The sequence below is a fragment of the Dryobates pubescens genome, chromosome 13 (assembly GCF_014839835.1).
Source record: "Dryobates pubescens isolate bDryPub1 chromosome 13, bDryPub1.pri, whole genome shotgun sequence".
Classification (NCBI taxonomy): Eukaryota; Metazoa; Chordata; class Aves; order Piciformes; family Picidae; genus Dryobates; species Dryobates pubescens.
In genome coordinates this window covers 9060928-9076119 of record NC_071624.1, presented here as the reverse complement: position 1 = coordinate 9076119, position 15192 = coordinate 9060928, and the positions used below count along the sequence as shown (strand labels likewise).

The window sequence follows — 15192 nt, the reverse complement described above, 5'->3', positions numbered from 1 at the left end:
AAGCATGGGGCAATGACTTGTCGAGGGAGGTTCTCCTCCCTCTCTATCTGTCCTGGTGAGACCACACCTGGAATACTGTGTCCATCCAGTTCTGGGCTCCCCGGTCCAAGAGAGACAGGGAACCACTGGAGAGAGTCCAAGAGAGAACTACAAGGATGATGGACTTGAACCTCCTGTGAAGAAAGTCTGAGAGAACTGGGGCTGTTTGGAGAGAAGACAGAGAGGGGATCTGACAACTGTCTATAAATATCAGAGGGGTGGGTGTCAAGATGAAGGTGTCACACCTGAAATTGTGCCAGGGGAGGTTTATGTTGGAGATTAGGAAACATTTCATTCCTGCAACAGTGGTCAGGTGCTGGAACAGGCTCCCCAGGGAGATGGAGTCACTGTCCCTGGAGGTGGTCAAGAAACATGTGGACATGGCCCTTGGGGACATGGTGTGATGGCCATGGTGGCAGAGGGTTGAGGGTTGGACTCGATGATCTTAGAGAGCTTTTCCAATGCAAACAATTCTGTGGTTCTGTGAAGGAAGTGCTGTGGCCTCCTGCACGGTCTTTGGCTTCTCCTCTTTCCACCTGTGGTGGCTGGAACCCCAGCTGGAGGGTTTCCTCCTGCCAGCACCAGCAGGTACAGTGGGAATGGCTGAGCTGCTGCTGGGACAGGGAAAGCCAAGGAGCCACAGGGTGAACGTGAGAGGTGAGGGGTGCTGTGACCCTCTAAACATGACAGGCCCTGAGCCAAGTCTCACAGGTCAGGGAGCAGAAGCTTGGGCCCAAGTGGAGGGTGCTGTGCAGTGGTGCTAGTCACAGAAGGTTAAGGTGCTCTAGTTCTGGAGGAGAGGAGGAAGAGGGAGCAGGGCTGGTACCTCCTTCTCCTCCCTACACTGGCAGCATTACCAGCAGCACCTCCCTTGGCGGGAGCAGGTTGGTGGCTTCTTGCAAGGAAGGCACAGCCTCCAGCCTTGCCTAGAGCTGCTGCTTCCTCCTCCCTCTGCCCAGCTGCTTGCTGTGCGAGTCCCACCTCAGCAAGGACATCACTGCAGCGGAGGCTCGTGCCTGCAAGCTGGAACTCCTCAGACGGGCGAAGCCTAGCCAAGCAAGGGCTGCCTTGGCTCTCAACCCACCAGCAGAAATAATATCCATGAGACTCCAAGCTGTTTCAGGTTTTATTTTAGAATTTATAAAATTCCAGTGTCATCCATACTCATGAGCCTTTGTACATGTTTGCATATAGTCTCCAGATTCCAAAGTTAAGGCCAAGGGATCATTGCTATGGAAACGTACAATATGGAAGACGTCAAAGAGGAAATGGACACATGCCACAGTCTGCTGCAGAAGGAGGGGTGGGGGGGACAGTACTAGGTACAATCACTTCATGACCTTCTTTAGAGTGGAGGGTCGGGCTATGGGGCACGAGCCCAGGTGGCGCTGCCCCAAATGTAACTCAAGCCTGGCTGTGCAACTGGTGAGAGCTGGGGGGGGAAGGGGCCTAAAGAGGAAGAGGCTGGTGATAGGCTTGGTGATGCAGGACAGACCTAAACTACGGGGATAACCAGTTTGTAACAGACACAGATGGGAGGGTGCCACCCTAGCTCTGCCTGACCCACCCTGTCTCCCCTGCAGGAGGCAAGGCCACCCTGCCCTTCCAGAGAAGCCAGGTGCCCTGCAACATGCCGTGGTCAGCTTCAGTCACTTCTCAAACTTAAGGAACACACTGTGAGCTTTTGGTTCAACTTCTGCAGAGCAGCCTCTTCCAAGAAGAGCTGGTGCAGGAAGGAGAAGCACTGGCCTGTCAGGCCTGCCAGAGAGAGGGAGAGGCAAGAGCCCTGGGCTCAGCTTGCCAGAGTTCTGGGCCTCTGCTGCTTAAGCAGCGCTAAAGAAGAGAGGCTAGGGACTCCTGCTTGTCCGAGAGCTGAAGCAGCTGGGATAAAGAACAGCTCGGATTGCAAACGCTGTAGGACTGAGGCAGGGAAAGGAGGGAACCCAGACCCCACGCTCCCTGCCTCCTTCCACAAAGACATGGCTGGAGGAGCTTGGACACAGCCCTCTGTGAGCAAGCGCTGGCAGGGCCTAGGTGCAAGCGGCCCAGAGTATGGAGCATGGATCACCCTCTACCCATACGATGGAGGCCTCCGGGAGGGCTCAAGGCCCCAGGCCAGCAGTCGCTCAGTGCCACCGGAGCAGAAGCCTGACTAACGAGCCCTGCAGCTAGGGGCAAGGCTGCACCTCTGGCCTGGGACTGAACCCTGGTATGGCTTAGCAAACAGCCCCAGGGTTCTGATTCACAGCCTGCCTCTTCATCAGCACACCCAGCCTGCTGCCAGAGGAGCTCCCACAAAGGGCTCCTCCTGCTTCTCCTCCACACTTCTGCTCTGGAGGCCAGGGCAAGAGCTGGAACAGCTGTTTACCCACTGACACTGAGAGGCTGCCATCGTACTGACTTTTGAGGTAGAAAGAAGGCAACGGTACCAGGGTCCCTACCGCTCACCTCTAGGTGCTGCAGTGCTAGCAGACAACTACAGCTTCTCACGCTTGTGCTTCCCACCAGCTTCTCCTGGGCCGCGCCGCTGCGGCCGCTTTGGTGACCCAAACCTATCCCCATCCAGTGAGTCTGTGATGTGCTGGCTGCTCTGCCTGCTCACGCTGCTGGCTGCTGGGGAGGGTGACCACGGGCGGCTGGGCGCTAGGAAGGGCTCTGTCGTCACACACTGGAAGACTCATCGAGCGTGCAGGCTGAGGCTGTGCTTGCTGCACTGCCAGGGGCGCGCTCGCTACGCGCTGCGCTCGGAGGCGTTGCCTTGGCCAGACTTGGCCGGATGGTGCTCTAGCCCCTTCCATCTCTGCTGCCTCTACAGCCTGCTGAAGAGTTTGCTCCTTCAAAAAGCAAGTTTCTGACCTTTCAGATTGTTTTGAAGCTCTCCCCACAGTCAGCATTAAATGAATTGTTGGCAGTTAAAAGAGGGGGGGAAAGAAAGAGTTGATTGCACTCTACAAAGGTAAGGTAAGGCCTGGGATAAACACAAAGGAAAGAGGGCAAACGTTTTGGCTTTAGAAAGTCAAGGAAATTTATTTCCTGAGGTCATGAGACAGGAAGTAGATTCCTAGCCACAGTAAAGGAGGTCTCCTAATGAAGGCGAGAATGCCTAGTAAGACATGCTCAAGAGAGCAGATTGCTCTGCCAGCGCTCCAAATCCCAATCCAAATCCAGGTGGGACTCCACCTTCTGTGAGCAGCCCTGGCTCTCTGGACTGTTGGGATGTCCATGTGGTCAGTAAAGCACATGCCTGTCTTGTGTATCTGCAAACATTCAGGCTGAACGCTGTCTGGAAGTGCCATGCTTGCGCCACGAAAACAGGCATGTGCTGGACTAGGTGCACCATGGCTCAGTCTGCTAACACATCTGAGCTCAGCTTCTCCTGGCTTTGTAGCCACCTTGGATGTGAGCAATTACCAAGGGAAAAGCCGGGGGTGGGGGTGGGGGGTGGGGGTGTTACTTGGTGTGGGTGCTGTCCACAGGGGACTTTGGAGAGGGCTTAAGTGGCTGCTTTACAAGGAGGCTGCTCATGGCCCTGCCTCTGCTTCAGGAGCCTATTTAAGAGCCAGCAGATGTTTCCTCTGCCCTTTCCTCTCTTGTGGAGCTATTTGCCATGCGTTTTACTAATTGAGTTTCTGCAGGACTCCTGGGGAATGTCCTGTCCATAAAGCCCTAGGGACATCCAGCAGAAGTGCATCTGTAGCTTTCCAGGCTTAACAGGTATTGTTTTATTTTCCCTCTTTCTGTATCATTCTAGCTATTCCAAGTCCTTTTAAAATGAGAGCACGGTGTGTATCCTGCTTCCTCCTTCATGCCAAAAGCAGCTTTGAGATCAGTCTGCTGCCTTCTCCTGGCATGGGTCCCCTTAGCTGAGCGGGTCCCGAGTGCCCTTGCTCTCCACTGTGGCCGACCCAGCCAATGGTTGCCTCTCCAGGGCTCACTGTGACTGCTGAACGTGCGCTTCTGTTTCCAAAGTGAGCCATTCTCTGCTGTTTCCAGGCACACCGAGGCAAGGTTTATCCTCTGCTTTATGCTGTGGCCCACTGCCTAAAGCACACCTTTGGGAAGCTCTCTCTGCTCAGTAGCCCATCTCCTGAGAGAGACTCCATGGGACTGTCTCAGCAGCAGTAGCCAGCTCCCATCTGCCTCTCCTGCTGGGGGAACCTAGCCTTCCTGCTGACACCTCCAGCAGGAAAACTGCTGGTTTCTACACTCCAGCTGCAGCTCTGACCCTGGGCTCCTAGTTCTTGGTCAGCCAGACGACACAGCAGGCAGAGAGCACTGACTTCCCTTTCCCTCATCAGTGCTGAGGGTTCCCAGGGCAATCCGTGTGGCTGGGGGTGGGTGGGGTGTTACGTGTGGGTGTGGATGGGGGCCGTTACGTGTTGCCCCGGCCCTGCGTGTCCCTCAGGCAGGCCTCGCTAGCGCCTGGCCGCCCTGTCAGCGCGCCGTGGGCGCCATCTGGCGGCAGGCCTCGGGATTGTCAGCCACAGCCGCCCTCGGGCAGCGCCCGTTAGCTCAGCAGGCTACCTTCCACCAAGGGAAAAGGAGTGAAATCGGGACAACAAAGCGTGCAAAATGTGATTGGCTACGTGCAGCGTGTGTTGCCAGCTTTCTTCTGCTGGCTGTTGAAGATTCCTCCTCACAAGGTGTCTAGTTAGAATTACCTGAGCTCTGGAATACCTCCCTCTCTGGAGCTACTCAAGACCTGCCTGGATGCGTTCCTGCAGGATCTGCTATAGGTGATGCTGTTCAGGGGAGGGTTGGACCAGATGATCTCTCGAGGTGCCTTCCAGCCCCTAACATTCTGTGATTCCGTAGAGAGAGTGTAAATAGGGGAGGTATGCCTTTCCTCTGGGGAGGTGAACGTGCACAGCATCCTCCTCAGTCAAGACTGTCAGCTCCCTACCCCATCCACGCCGTTCCAAAGAAGAAACCAACCACACCTCCAGTACGCTGTGATGCTGACCTAAAGGTCTGGGCACAGGATGTCTTCCTAAGCACTTCACGTGCAGTGAGATCACCGAAATCTCCTAAGGACAAGCACAAGGTCCTGCACGAGTTGAGGCCTCCCGGGGAGAGCCCCCAGCGCCCCTCCCCCAGCAGAGCTCCCCAGGCTGACCGTTGGGGTCCCAACAGCCACCTGGTGTTTACCTGCTGCCACCCCGGCAACGGGCACACTACCTGCCGAGACGGTGCTGGGGCAGCACAGGCTGGTAGTGGGTGAGGGAGAGGTTTTGCTGGCGGCGTTGGGAAGTGTTTTGGGACAGCAGGAGCGACTTGGAGGCCTCGAAGGAGTCGACAGGACTCCTCCAGACCTTTCTCAGCGAGTCCTGTAGCGCTCTTGCGGACTCGTCGGGATGGGCCAGCTCAACTGCTGCTGCTCCGGGTGAGTTGCCTCCGCGGCTCGGCGGCAGCCTGGCCCGGTCGGGCCTCGCAGCGGCCACCTCGCTGACGCTCGGCCCTGTCGCTCTGCAGGGGCGCCCCTGAGCCCTGGCAGCAGCCAGAGCCCGTCCCGGCATCGGCGGAGCCGCTGCTCCGGCAGGGAGCGCGGGTGAGCCAGGGCCGGGTGAGCAGGAAGAGGGAGCTGCTCCTCTTCAGCGACACCTTGCTCATCGCCAAGGCCAAGTAAGACTCCCAGACGCCCGCTGGCTTTGCTCCCGAGCCCTGGCACCACGGCAGGGCACCCAACAACTCGCCCCTGGCACCCTGCCGCTGGCTGCACCGTGGCCATGCCCCTGGCAGGCAGATGCCAGAGGGGATGCAGCAGGCTGGGCCAGCTGCAGCTCACTCCCTGCTGCTCCTCTCTGCAGACGTGGCAGCGCCCCGCGCCCCAAGCTCTGCCTGGCCCTGGGCCAGCTCCAGGTGCTCAGCGGTGGCAAGGGGGCAGCCGGGGATGGCGCTGAGCAGGAGGGGAAGGCCACCAGATCCCTCATCCTCATCTGGCCCTGCGGCTCCTGCGTGGTCACCTTTGGGTGAGTCTGGCTGCCACGTCCCACCAGAGGGGCGGGCAACATCTCTGGGCTGCCACCGTGGCTGTGCCCACAGGGCAGGGTTGTGTGGGTGCACAGCTCTGCATGCAGGCTGGGCAGCAGCAGGCACTCAGGCTGCTTCTCCTCTCTTTCTGCAGCTCCCAGGCACTGAAGGAGCTCTGGCTCAGCGCACTGCGTGGGTAAGCCCTGCCTGGCACTGCAGCCTGGGCAAGCCCTGATCACAGGGCGGGAAGTGCACCAGCCACAACCCCAGGATGCAGGGACACCACTGCCCAGCTGGGCATAGGGAAGGCCAAGGCTGTGGGCAACGTTGGAGCGGGCAGAGCTGCTGGAGCAGCTTCACCCAGCTGTGTCCAGCCATCCCCTGCCCAGCCCCATCCTTACCACAGCTGTTGCTCTGCCGCACTGACTGGGGGCACCTGGCTGCTTCAGGGCACCCTGGCAGTGTCCCAGGGCTGGCAGGAGAGAGAATGGGCAGCTGGGGCCTCACCAGCTCCTTCTCTGCTCCATCCTCACCCACAGGCCAGCAGGAGGAGTGGAGGGAGCCCAAGTGACCCATCTGGCCTCTATCAAGCCACTGCTGAAGCAGCTGAGCGGTCGCCATGTTGTGAGTGTCCCTCCTGATCCTGCTCTGGCTCCAGAGGCTGCTCCAGCCTGGCAGCAGCTGCATCACTTCTCACCTCCTGCTCTTTCTCCCTTGCCCAGGCCGGGACACTCGATTCCAGCAGCCTGAAGAAGCTGATAGAGGACCAGGCAAAGGTGGGGATGGCTCTGGGCGCAGCCTCAGCCTGGTTGGGTCCCTTTCTGCTGCAGGCATGCTCAGTGAGTGCAGGGCTTTTCTTGCAGGCTGGGGCAGAGCAGCAGCCAGCTCCCATCCCTTCTGGCAGCCAAGGCAGAGGTGGCCCCGTGGCCGGTGAGTGTGTTGAAGACAAGGGCAGGATGGACCTTCTCTGCCCCTCGGTTCACTCTGCTGGAGGTGGGAGGCTCTGCTACACCTCCCCTGGCACTTCTGCTCCACAGTTCTTTGCTCTTCTCTCCCTGGCAGCTGGTGGTCCCCACAGCGCCAAGAGCAGGTTCCCATGGCTCTTTGGACAGCAGGGGACCTCAACCACTGCAGAGGCTCCCGGGCCCTCGGCCTCTGGCAGCAGCGGAGTTCTGTTTGGACAGCCCCTGACAGCTCTCTGCAGCCAGGAGGGCAGCCTGCCCCAGCCCATCCAGGTGAGCAAGCTTGGCCAGGGCTTCGCCATCCTGCTGCCTCCTCCTCCATGCTGCTGTCCCCAGCACAGGGACCTCAAGCGGGGCCTGGGCTCAAGGCCAGCTTCTCCTCGCATCCACCGCCTCCCAGCCCCCTTCTGTCCTGCCCCAGGGAGAGCTGTGGAGCCATCCCCACGTGCTTCTGTCCCTGAGGAAGGGTCCCCTGCCCCAGGGCGTGTCTGTAAGCACCTCTGCTCTTCTGTGCCCTGCAGGACCTGCTGGCTCTGCTGAACCAGGTGGGGCCATCCACGGAGGGGATCTTCCGTCTGGCGGCCAATGAGAGCGCGTGCAGGAAGCTGCGGGAGGCCCTGGACAGTGGACAGGAGGTCCCTCTGGAGAGCCAGCGCCCACATCTGCTGGCTGCCCTCTTGAAGGTAAAGCCTGCGGCCCTGGAGCCCAGCAGCCACCAGCTGCACGGGTGGCAAAGCAGCCAGCTGCTGCGGAGCCAGCGTGCTGGGGATGCCGCCTGCACTGCCGGCAGCAGTGCCCAGAGCCTCACGCCCGGCTCTTGGCATCGTTGCAGGACTTCCTGCGCAAGATCCCCTCCAAGCTCCTCGGCGTGGAGCTCTACCAGCAGTGGATGAGCACCCTGCAGAAGCCCAGCAGGCAGGAGAAGCTGGAGGGGCTGAAAGAGTGAGTGTGGCCATCGGTCTGCCTGCTCCACAGGGACCAGACCCTCAGCAGGCTCTCTAGACCCCGTGTGGCCAAGAAGCTTTCCTTCGGCTGGCCTGGGCTGAGATCAGCCTGGCAGATGAGCCATGACAATGTCTGCTTGACTTGCATTGTGATTCTCTTCCCTCAGGGTGGCCAGCAAGTTGCCAAGGCCAAACCTCCTGCTGCTGAAGAGCTTGCTGGCCTTGATGGCTAACATCAGCCAGGGGGAGGCCACCAGCAGAATGTCCCTGAAGAACCTGGCCATATGTGTAGGGCCAAACCTCCTCAGCCCACCGGAGGAGGACAGCCTTCCCCTGCAGATGCAGGTGGAGGTGACAGGGAAGGTGAGCTCTGTTGCCCACCCACTGCCAGCCCTCTGGGCCCACCTGGGCTTTGCTGTTCACAGGTACCTGGCTGCATCCTCTCCTCAGCAAATGCCGGTGTGGCAGCTGCTAAGAGGAGCAGCCCCACAGCTGCAGCTTTCTGGGCTGAATCCAGGCTGAGGAGTGGGAAAGACTCTTTGAGGCCTCTTCAGCCAGCAGCCTGGAAACCAATGGTTTGCCCTGTGCAGGTGACCCAGCTGGTGGAACTTCTCATGGAGCTCCACCTGGAAGTGTTTGAGGAGGCAGACAAGGTGGCTGCTGCAGTGGCTGAGGAGGCACCAGCACCAGAGCCATCAAGCACAGAGGTATGTGAGGACCTCTAACAGCCTGCAGACAAAAGGCTTTCTCCTCAGAAGGTGGGACTGTGCCCCAGGGGCAATCCAGGCCATCCACCACCAGCCTGCAGCTCCTCAGATGCACAGAGCAAGGCTGCTGCAGAGTGGCCCTCTCCCTTTGTGTGCTGATCCCAGCTGCACTGCCTTAGCTGGGCTGAGCAAAGCCACCCAAGGGATCTGCCTTTCAGAGCTCCAGAGCAGTTGGGCAGGTAGGTCCTTGCCACCTCTTCACTTCCCCATTTCCATTGCAGGTGTCTCCAGTCACCATGGCAGTCACACCCCTGGAGAGCTCCTCTGGGGAAGGAAGGTAACACCCACTAGCTTTGATTTGAGGGAGTGCCTTCATCTTTGGCATGGGTTGACCTGTCTGACAGTCCTCTTGGTGCAAAGCTTTTCAGGGTCTGCATGGCTGAAAAGCCATCCCTGCAGGAAGAGGAAGATGCTGCTGAGGGACATGCAAGAGCAGCCCCTCAGCAAAGTGCAGCGGCTGGAGAGGGCCAGCTCAGGAGGGGGCAGCTGAGATAGCCCAGGAAGGGGGAAAAGGACAAGGGGCCCAGGTGTGTACCAGACCCTTGTGTGCAAGTTTCACACTTGAAAAGTGCTGTTTTCTATTCTCCTTTTCCCCTTCCCTCCACTCACCTTCCCCATTCCCTTCCCATGCCCTTCTCGCATTGCCAAGGCCAAGTAAGACTCCCAGACCCCAGCTGCCTATCCTCCAGGGCCCTGGTACCAGAGCAGAGCACCCCAGAACCTTCCTCGGGCCCCTGGCACCCTGCCGCTGGCTGCACCGTGGCCATGCCCCTGGCAGGCAGATGCCAGAGGGGATGCAGCAGGCTGGGCCAGCTGCAGCTCACTCCCTGCTGCTCCTCTCTGCAGACGTGGCAGCGCCCCGCGCCCCAAGCTCTGCCTGGCCCTGGGCCAGCTCCAGGTGCTCAGCGGTGGCAAGGGGGCAGCCGGGGATGGCGCTGAGCAGGAGGGGAAGGCCACCAGATCCCTCATCCTCATCTGGCCCTGCGGCTCCTGCGTGGTCACCTTTGGGTGAGTCTGGCTGCCACGTCCCACCAGAGGGGCGGGCAACATCTCTGGGCTGCCACCGTGGCTGTGCCCACAGGGCAGGGTTGTGTGGGTGCACAGCTCTGCATGCAGGCTGGGCAGCAGCAGGCACTCAGGCTGCTTCTCCTCTCTTTCTGCAGCTCCCAGGCACTGAAGGAGCTCTGGCTCAGCGCACTGCGTGGGTAAGCCCTGCCTGGCACTGCAGCCTGGGCAAGCCCTGATCACAGGGCGGGAAGTGCACCAGCCACAACCCCAGGATGCAGGGACACCACTGCCCAGCTGGGCATAGGGAAGGCCAAGGCTGTGGGCAACGTTGGAGCGGGCAGAGCTGCTGGAGCAGCTTCACCCAGCTGTGTCCAGCCATCCCCTGCCCAGCCCCATCCTTACCACAGCTGTTGCTCTGCCGCACTGACTGGGGGCACCTGGCTGCTTCAGGGCACCCTGGCAGTGTCCCAGGGCTGGCAGGAGAGAGAATGGGCAGCTGGGGCCTCACCAGCTCCTTCTCTGCTCCATCCTCACCCACAGGCCAGCAGGAGGAGTGGAGGGAGCCCAAGTGACCCATCTGGCCTCTATCAAGCCACTGCTGAAGCAGCTGAGCGGTCGCCATGTTGTGAGTGTCCCTCCTGATCCTGCTCTGGCTCCAGAGGCTGCTCCAGCCTGGCAGCAGCTGCATCACTTCTCACCTCCTGCTCTTTCTCCCTTGCCCAGGCCGGGACACTCGATTCCAGCAGCCTGAAGAAGCTGACAGAGGACCAGGCAAAGGTGGGGATGGCTCTGGGCGCAGCCTCAGCCTGGTTGGGTCCCTTTCTGCTGCAGACATGCTCAGTGAGTGCAGGGCTTTTCTTGCAGGCTGGGGCAGAGCAGCAGCCAGCTCCCATCCCTTCTGGCAGCCAAGGCAGAGGTGGCCCCGTGGCTGGTGAGTGTGCTGAAGACAAGGGCAGGATGGACCTTCTCTGCCCCTCGGTTCACTCTGCTGGAGGTGGGAGGCTCTGCTACACCTCCCCTGGCACTTCTGCTCCACAGTTCTTTGCTCTTCTCTCCCTGGCAGCTGGTGGTCCCCACAGCGCCAAGAGCAGGTTCCCATGGCTCTTTGGACAGCAAGGGACCTCAGCCACTGCAGAGGCTCCCGGGCCCTCAGCCTCTGGCAGCAGCGGAGTTCTGTTTGGACAGCCCCTGACAGCTCTCTGCAGCCAGGAGGGCAGCCTGCCCCAGCCCATCCAGGTGAGCAAGCTTGGCCAGGGCTTCGCCATCCTGCTGCCTCCTCCTCCATGCTGCTGTCCCCAGCACAGGGACCTCAAGCGGGGCCTGGGCTCAAGGCCAGCTTCTCCTCGCATCCACCGCCTCCCAGCCCCCTTCTGTCCTGCCCCAGGGAGAGCTGTGGAGCCATCCCCACGTGCTTCTGTCCCTGAGGAAGGGTCCCCTGCCCCAGGGCGTGTCTGTAAGCACCTCTGCTCTTCTGTGCCCTGCAGGACCTGCTGGCTCTGCTGAACCAGGTGGGGCCATCCACGGAGGGGATCTTCCGTCTGGCGGCCAATGAGAGCGCGTGCAGGAAGCTGCGGGAGGCCCTGGACAGTGGACAGGAGGTCCCTCTGGAGAGCCAGCGGCCACATCTGCTGGCTGCCCTCTTGAAGGTAAAGCCTGCGGCCCTGGAGCCCAGCAGCCACCAGCTGCACGGGTGGCAAAGCAGCCAGCTGCTGCGGAGCCAGCGTGCTGGGGATGCCGCCTGCACTGCCGGCAGCAGTGCCCAGAGCCTCACGCCCGGCTCTTGGCATCGTTGCAGGACTTCCTGCGCAAGATCCCCTCCAAGCTCCTCGGCGTGGAGCTCTACCAGCAGTGGATGAGCACCCTGCAGAAGCCCAGCAGGCAGGAGAAGCTGGAGGGGCTGAAAGAGTGAGTGTGGCCATCGGTCTGCCTGCTCCACAGGGACCAGACCCTCAGCAGGCTCTCTAGACCCCGTGTGGCCAAGAAGCTTTCCTTCGGCTGGCCTGGGCTGAGATCAGCCTGGCAGATGAGCCATGACAATGTCTGCTTGACTTGCATTGTGATTCTCTTCCCTCAGGGTGGCCAGCAAGTTGCCAAGGCCAAACCTCCTGCTGCTGAAGAGCTTGCTGGCCTTGATGGCTAACATCAGCCAGGGGGAGGCCACCAGCAGAATGTCCCTCAAGAACCTGGCCATATGTGTAGGGCCAAACCTCCTCAGCCCACCGGAGGAGGACAGCCTTCCCCTGCAGATGCAGGTGGAGGTGACAGGGAAGGTGAGCTCTGTTGCCCACCCACTGCCAGCCCTCTGGGCCCACCTGGGCTTTGCTGTTCACAGGTACCTGGCTGCATCCTCTCCTCAGCAAATGCCGGTGTGGCAGCTGCTAAGAGGAGCAGCCCCACAGCTGCAGCTTTCTGGGCTGAATCCAGGCTGAGGAGTGGGAAAGACTCTTTGAGGCCTCTTCAGCCAGCAGCCTGGAAACCAATGGTTTGCCCTGTGCAGGTGACCCAGCTGGTGGAACTTCTCATGGAGCTCCACCTGGAAGTGTTTGAGGAGGCAGACAAGGTGGCTGCTGCAGTGGCTGAGGAGGCACCAGCACCAGAGCCATCAAGCACAGAGGTATGTGAGGACCTCTAACAGCCTGCAGACAAAAGGCTTTCTCCTCAGAAGGTGGGACTGTGCCCCAGGGGCAATCCAGGCCATCCACCACCAGCCTGCAGCTCCTCAGATGCACAGAGCAAGGCTGCTGCAGAGTGGCCCTCTCCCTTTGTGTGCTGATCCCAGCTGCACTGCCTTAGCTGGGCTGAGCAAAGCCACCCAAGGGATCTGCCTTTCAGAGCTCCAGAGCAGTTGGGCAGGTAGGTCCTTGCCACCTCTTCACTTCCCCATTTCCATTGCAGGTGTCTCCAGTCACCATGGCAGTCACACCCCTGGAGAGCTCCTCTGGGGAAGGAAGGTAACACCCACTAGCTTTGATTTGAGGGAGTGCCTTCATCTTTGGCATGGGTTGACCTGTCTGACAGTCCTCTTGGTGCAAAGCTTTTCAGGGTCTGCATGGCTGAAAAGCCATCCCTGCAGGAAGAGGAAGATGCTGCTGAGGGACATGCAAGAGCAGCCCCTCAGCAAAGTGCAGCGGCTGGAGAGGGCCAGCTCAGGAGGGGGCAGCTGAGATAGCCCAGGAAGGGGGAAAAGGACAAGGGGCCCAGGTGTGTACCAGACCCTTGTGTGCAAGTTTCACACTTGAAAAGTGCTGTTTTCTATTCTCCTTTTCCCCTTCCCTCCACTCACCTTCCCCATTCCCTTCCCATGCCCTTCTCGCATTGCCAAGGCCAAGTAAGACTCCCAGACCCCAGCTGCCTATCCTCCAGGGCCCTGGTACCAGAGCAGAGCACCCCAGAACCTTCCTCGGGCCCCTGGCTCCCTGCCACTGGGTGCACCATGGCCATGCCCCTGGCAGGCAGATGCCAGAGGGGATGCAGCAGGCTGGGCCAGCTCCAGCTCACTCCCTGCTGCTCCTCTCTGCAGACGTGGCAGCGCCCTGCTCCCCAGTCTCCGCCGGAAGAAGATGATAGAGGACCAGGCAAAGGTGGGGATGGCTCTGGGTGCAGCCTCAGCCTGGTTGGGTCTCTTCCTGCTGCAGACATGCTCAGTGAGTGCAGGGCTTTTCTTGCAGGCTGGGGCAGAGCAGCAGCCAGCTCCCATCCCTTCTGGCAGCCAAGGCAGAGGTGGCCCCGTGGCTGGTGAGTGTGTTGAAGACAAGGGCAGGATGGACGAAGCTTCTCTGCCCCTCTCTTCACTCTGCTGGAGGTGGGAGGCTCTGCTACACCTCCCCTGGCACTTCTGCTCCACAGTACTTTGCTCTTTTCTCCCTGGCAGCTGGTGGTCTCCACAGCACCTGGTGGGAGTTCCCATGGCTCTTTGGACAGCAAGGGACCTCAGCCACTGCAGAGCCTTCCAGGCCCTCAGCCTCTGGTATCAGCGGAGCTCTATTTGGACAGCCCCTGACAGCTCTCTGCAGCCAGGAGGGCAGCCTGCCCCAGCCCATCCAGGTGAGCAAGCTTGGCCAGGGCTTCACCATCCTGCTGCCTCCTCCTCCTCCATGCTGCTGTCCCCAACACAGGGACCTCAAACAGCACCTGGGCTCCACACCATCCTCTCCTAGCATCCCCCACCTGCAAGCCACCTTCTGGCCTGCCCCAGGGAGACCTGTGGAGCCAGCCTCACATGTTTCTGTCCCACAGAACAAGGCTGCTGCATCCCACTTTCTGTGCTGCTCCCAGCAGCACTGGCTTAGCTGGGCTGAGCAAATCCACCCAAGGGTTCTGCCTTTCAGAGCAAGGTGATTGCAATCTCATCACACATTTACAGGTGGACACATGGAAGGATGAAGAGGTTCAGAAGTCAGCTCTGCCACAAGCTGTATGTGCTGTGACCCAAGGACATCAGTTCCCAGGACCCTTGAAAAGAAGCTGCTCCCTCACCATCTGGACAGGGATAGGACCAGCAAACACAGAGCGAGTCTGAGGTCACAGCACCCTGCAGCAGCCAGCAACAGGACTCACCTTCCCTCAGCGCTGGTTTTGCCCCACGTGCTCTTAGAATGGGCCTTCACAGCCTCCACAAAGGTTTGTGCCCAGGGGTTTCTGACCAAAAGTCACCTTTGGTGTCACCTTCTTCCAACTGAGAGTAGTCCACACTGCTAATTCCTGTTGCCAGAATCAACCAGCGTAACCCACGGGCAACAGCTGTGCAGAAAAGGCCTCAGTTGTGCTGAGACACTGCAGCACTATGGACACTGTCATGTGGTGACTTGTCTCACCTGCAGACCAGCCAAGAGGAGGGCACCTAGCATGGGCATAGAGCAGGAGACAGCTGTGTCCCAGTTCATTTGCTCTCCATCTACACCAGACAAGTCAGGTGAAGGAAACCTTTGACAAAAGCAGGACACAAACCTTGGCTGCTGGAAATGCATTTTGGTGCCTGATCTCTTCATGCCGTTGCTGTTCACGCTGCATCCCAGGCAGTGACAGTAGGCGTGTTTGGAGACACAGCAGAGATGCTGGGTGCTAAAGAGCTGCTTATCTTAGTTCTGCATTTTGACCAAGAGGAAAGAGAGGGGAACCTGGCCACATTCTCCCACCACACACACTAAGATCAGGACTTGGTTTCAGGTCCTGTCACAGTGCTGCCATCTCATCTTACGCAGTGCTCTGGAGCATCAATGTGTGCTTCACTCAGGCTGGGTCAGGCTGAGAAATGTGTTGGTCAACTTGTAACTCAAGTGAGGAACCCTCATCAGCTCAAAAGTCTCTGACTGCACAGCTGTAGATGAGCTGAAACCCTGACACTCTCTAGCCCAAGCCAATGCATTTGCTCCCCTGTGATCTTCTGGAAAGGAGAAGCCATATCCAAACGTTCCTGGAGAACACAAAGAGGTTTCCCTCACTGGCTCCATTCACTGGAAAATGTTCCCAGCTTGTTCCAGCTGTCAGCTATAGAAGCACGCA

At 59.5% G+C, this 15192-nt stretch overlaps 2 long non-coding RNA genes across 2 annotated transcripts; both read left to right on the top strand.

Annotated features, from left to right (window-relative positions):
• Window positions 1–8516: 8516 nt before the first annotated feature.
• Window positions 8517–9134, top strand: LOC128897642 (uncharacterized). Its single transcript, XR_008462505.1, has 3 exons — window positions 8517–8622; window positions 8904–8959; window positions 9043–9134. It is a non-coding gene; the product is annotated as an uncharacterized LOC128897642 (long non-coding RNA).
• A 3064-nt stretch (window positions 9135–12198) lies between these two features.
• Window positions 12199–12816, top strand: LOC128897720 (uncharacterized). Its single transcript, XR_008462540.1, has 3 exons — window positions 12199–12304; window positions 12586–12641; window positions 12725–12816. It is a non-coding gene; the product is annotated as an uncharacterized LOC128897720 (long non-coding RNA).
• Window positions 12817–15192: the final 2376 nt, after the last annotated feature.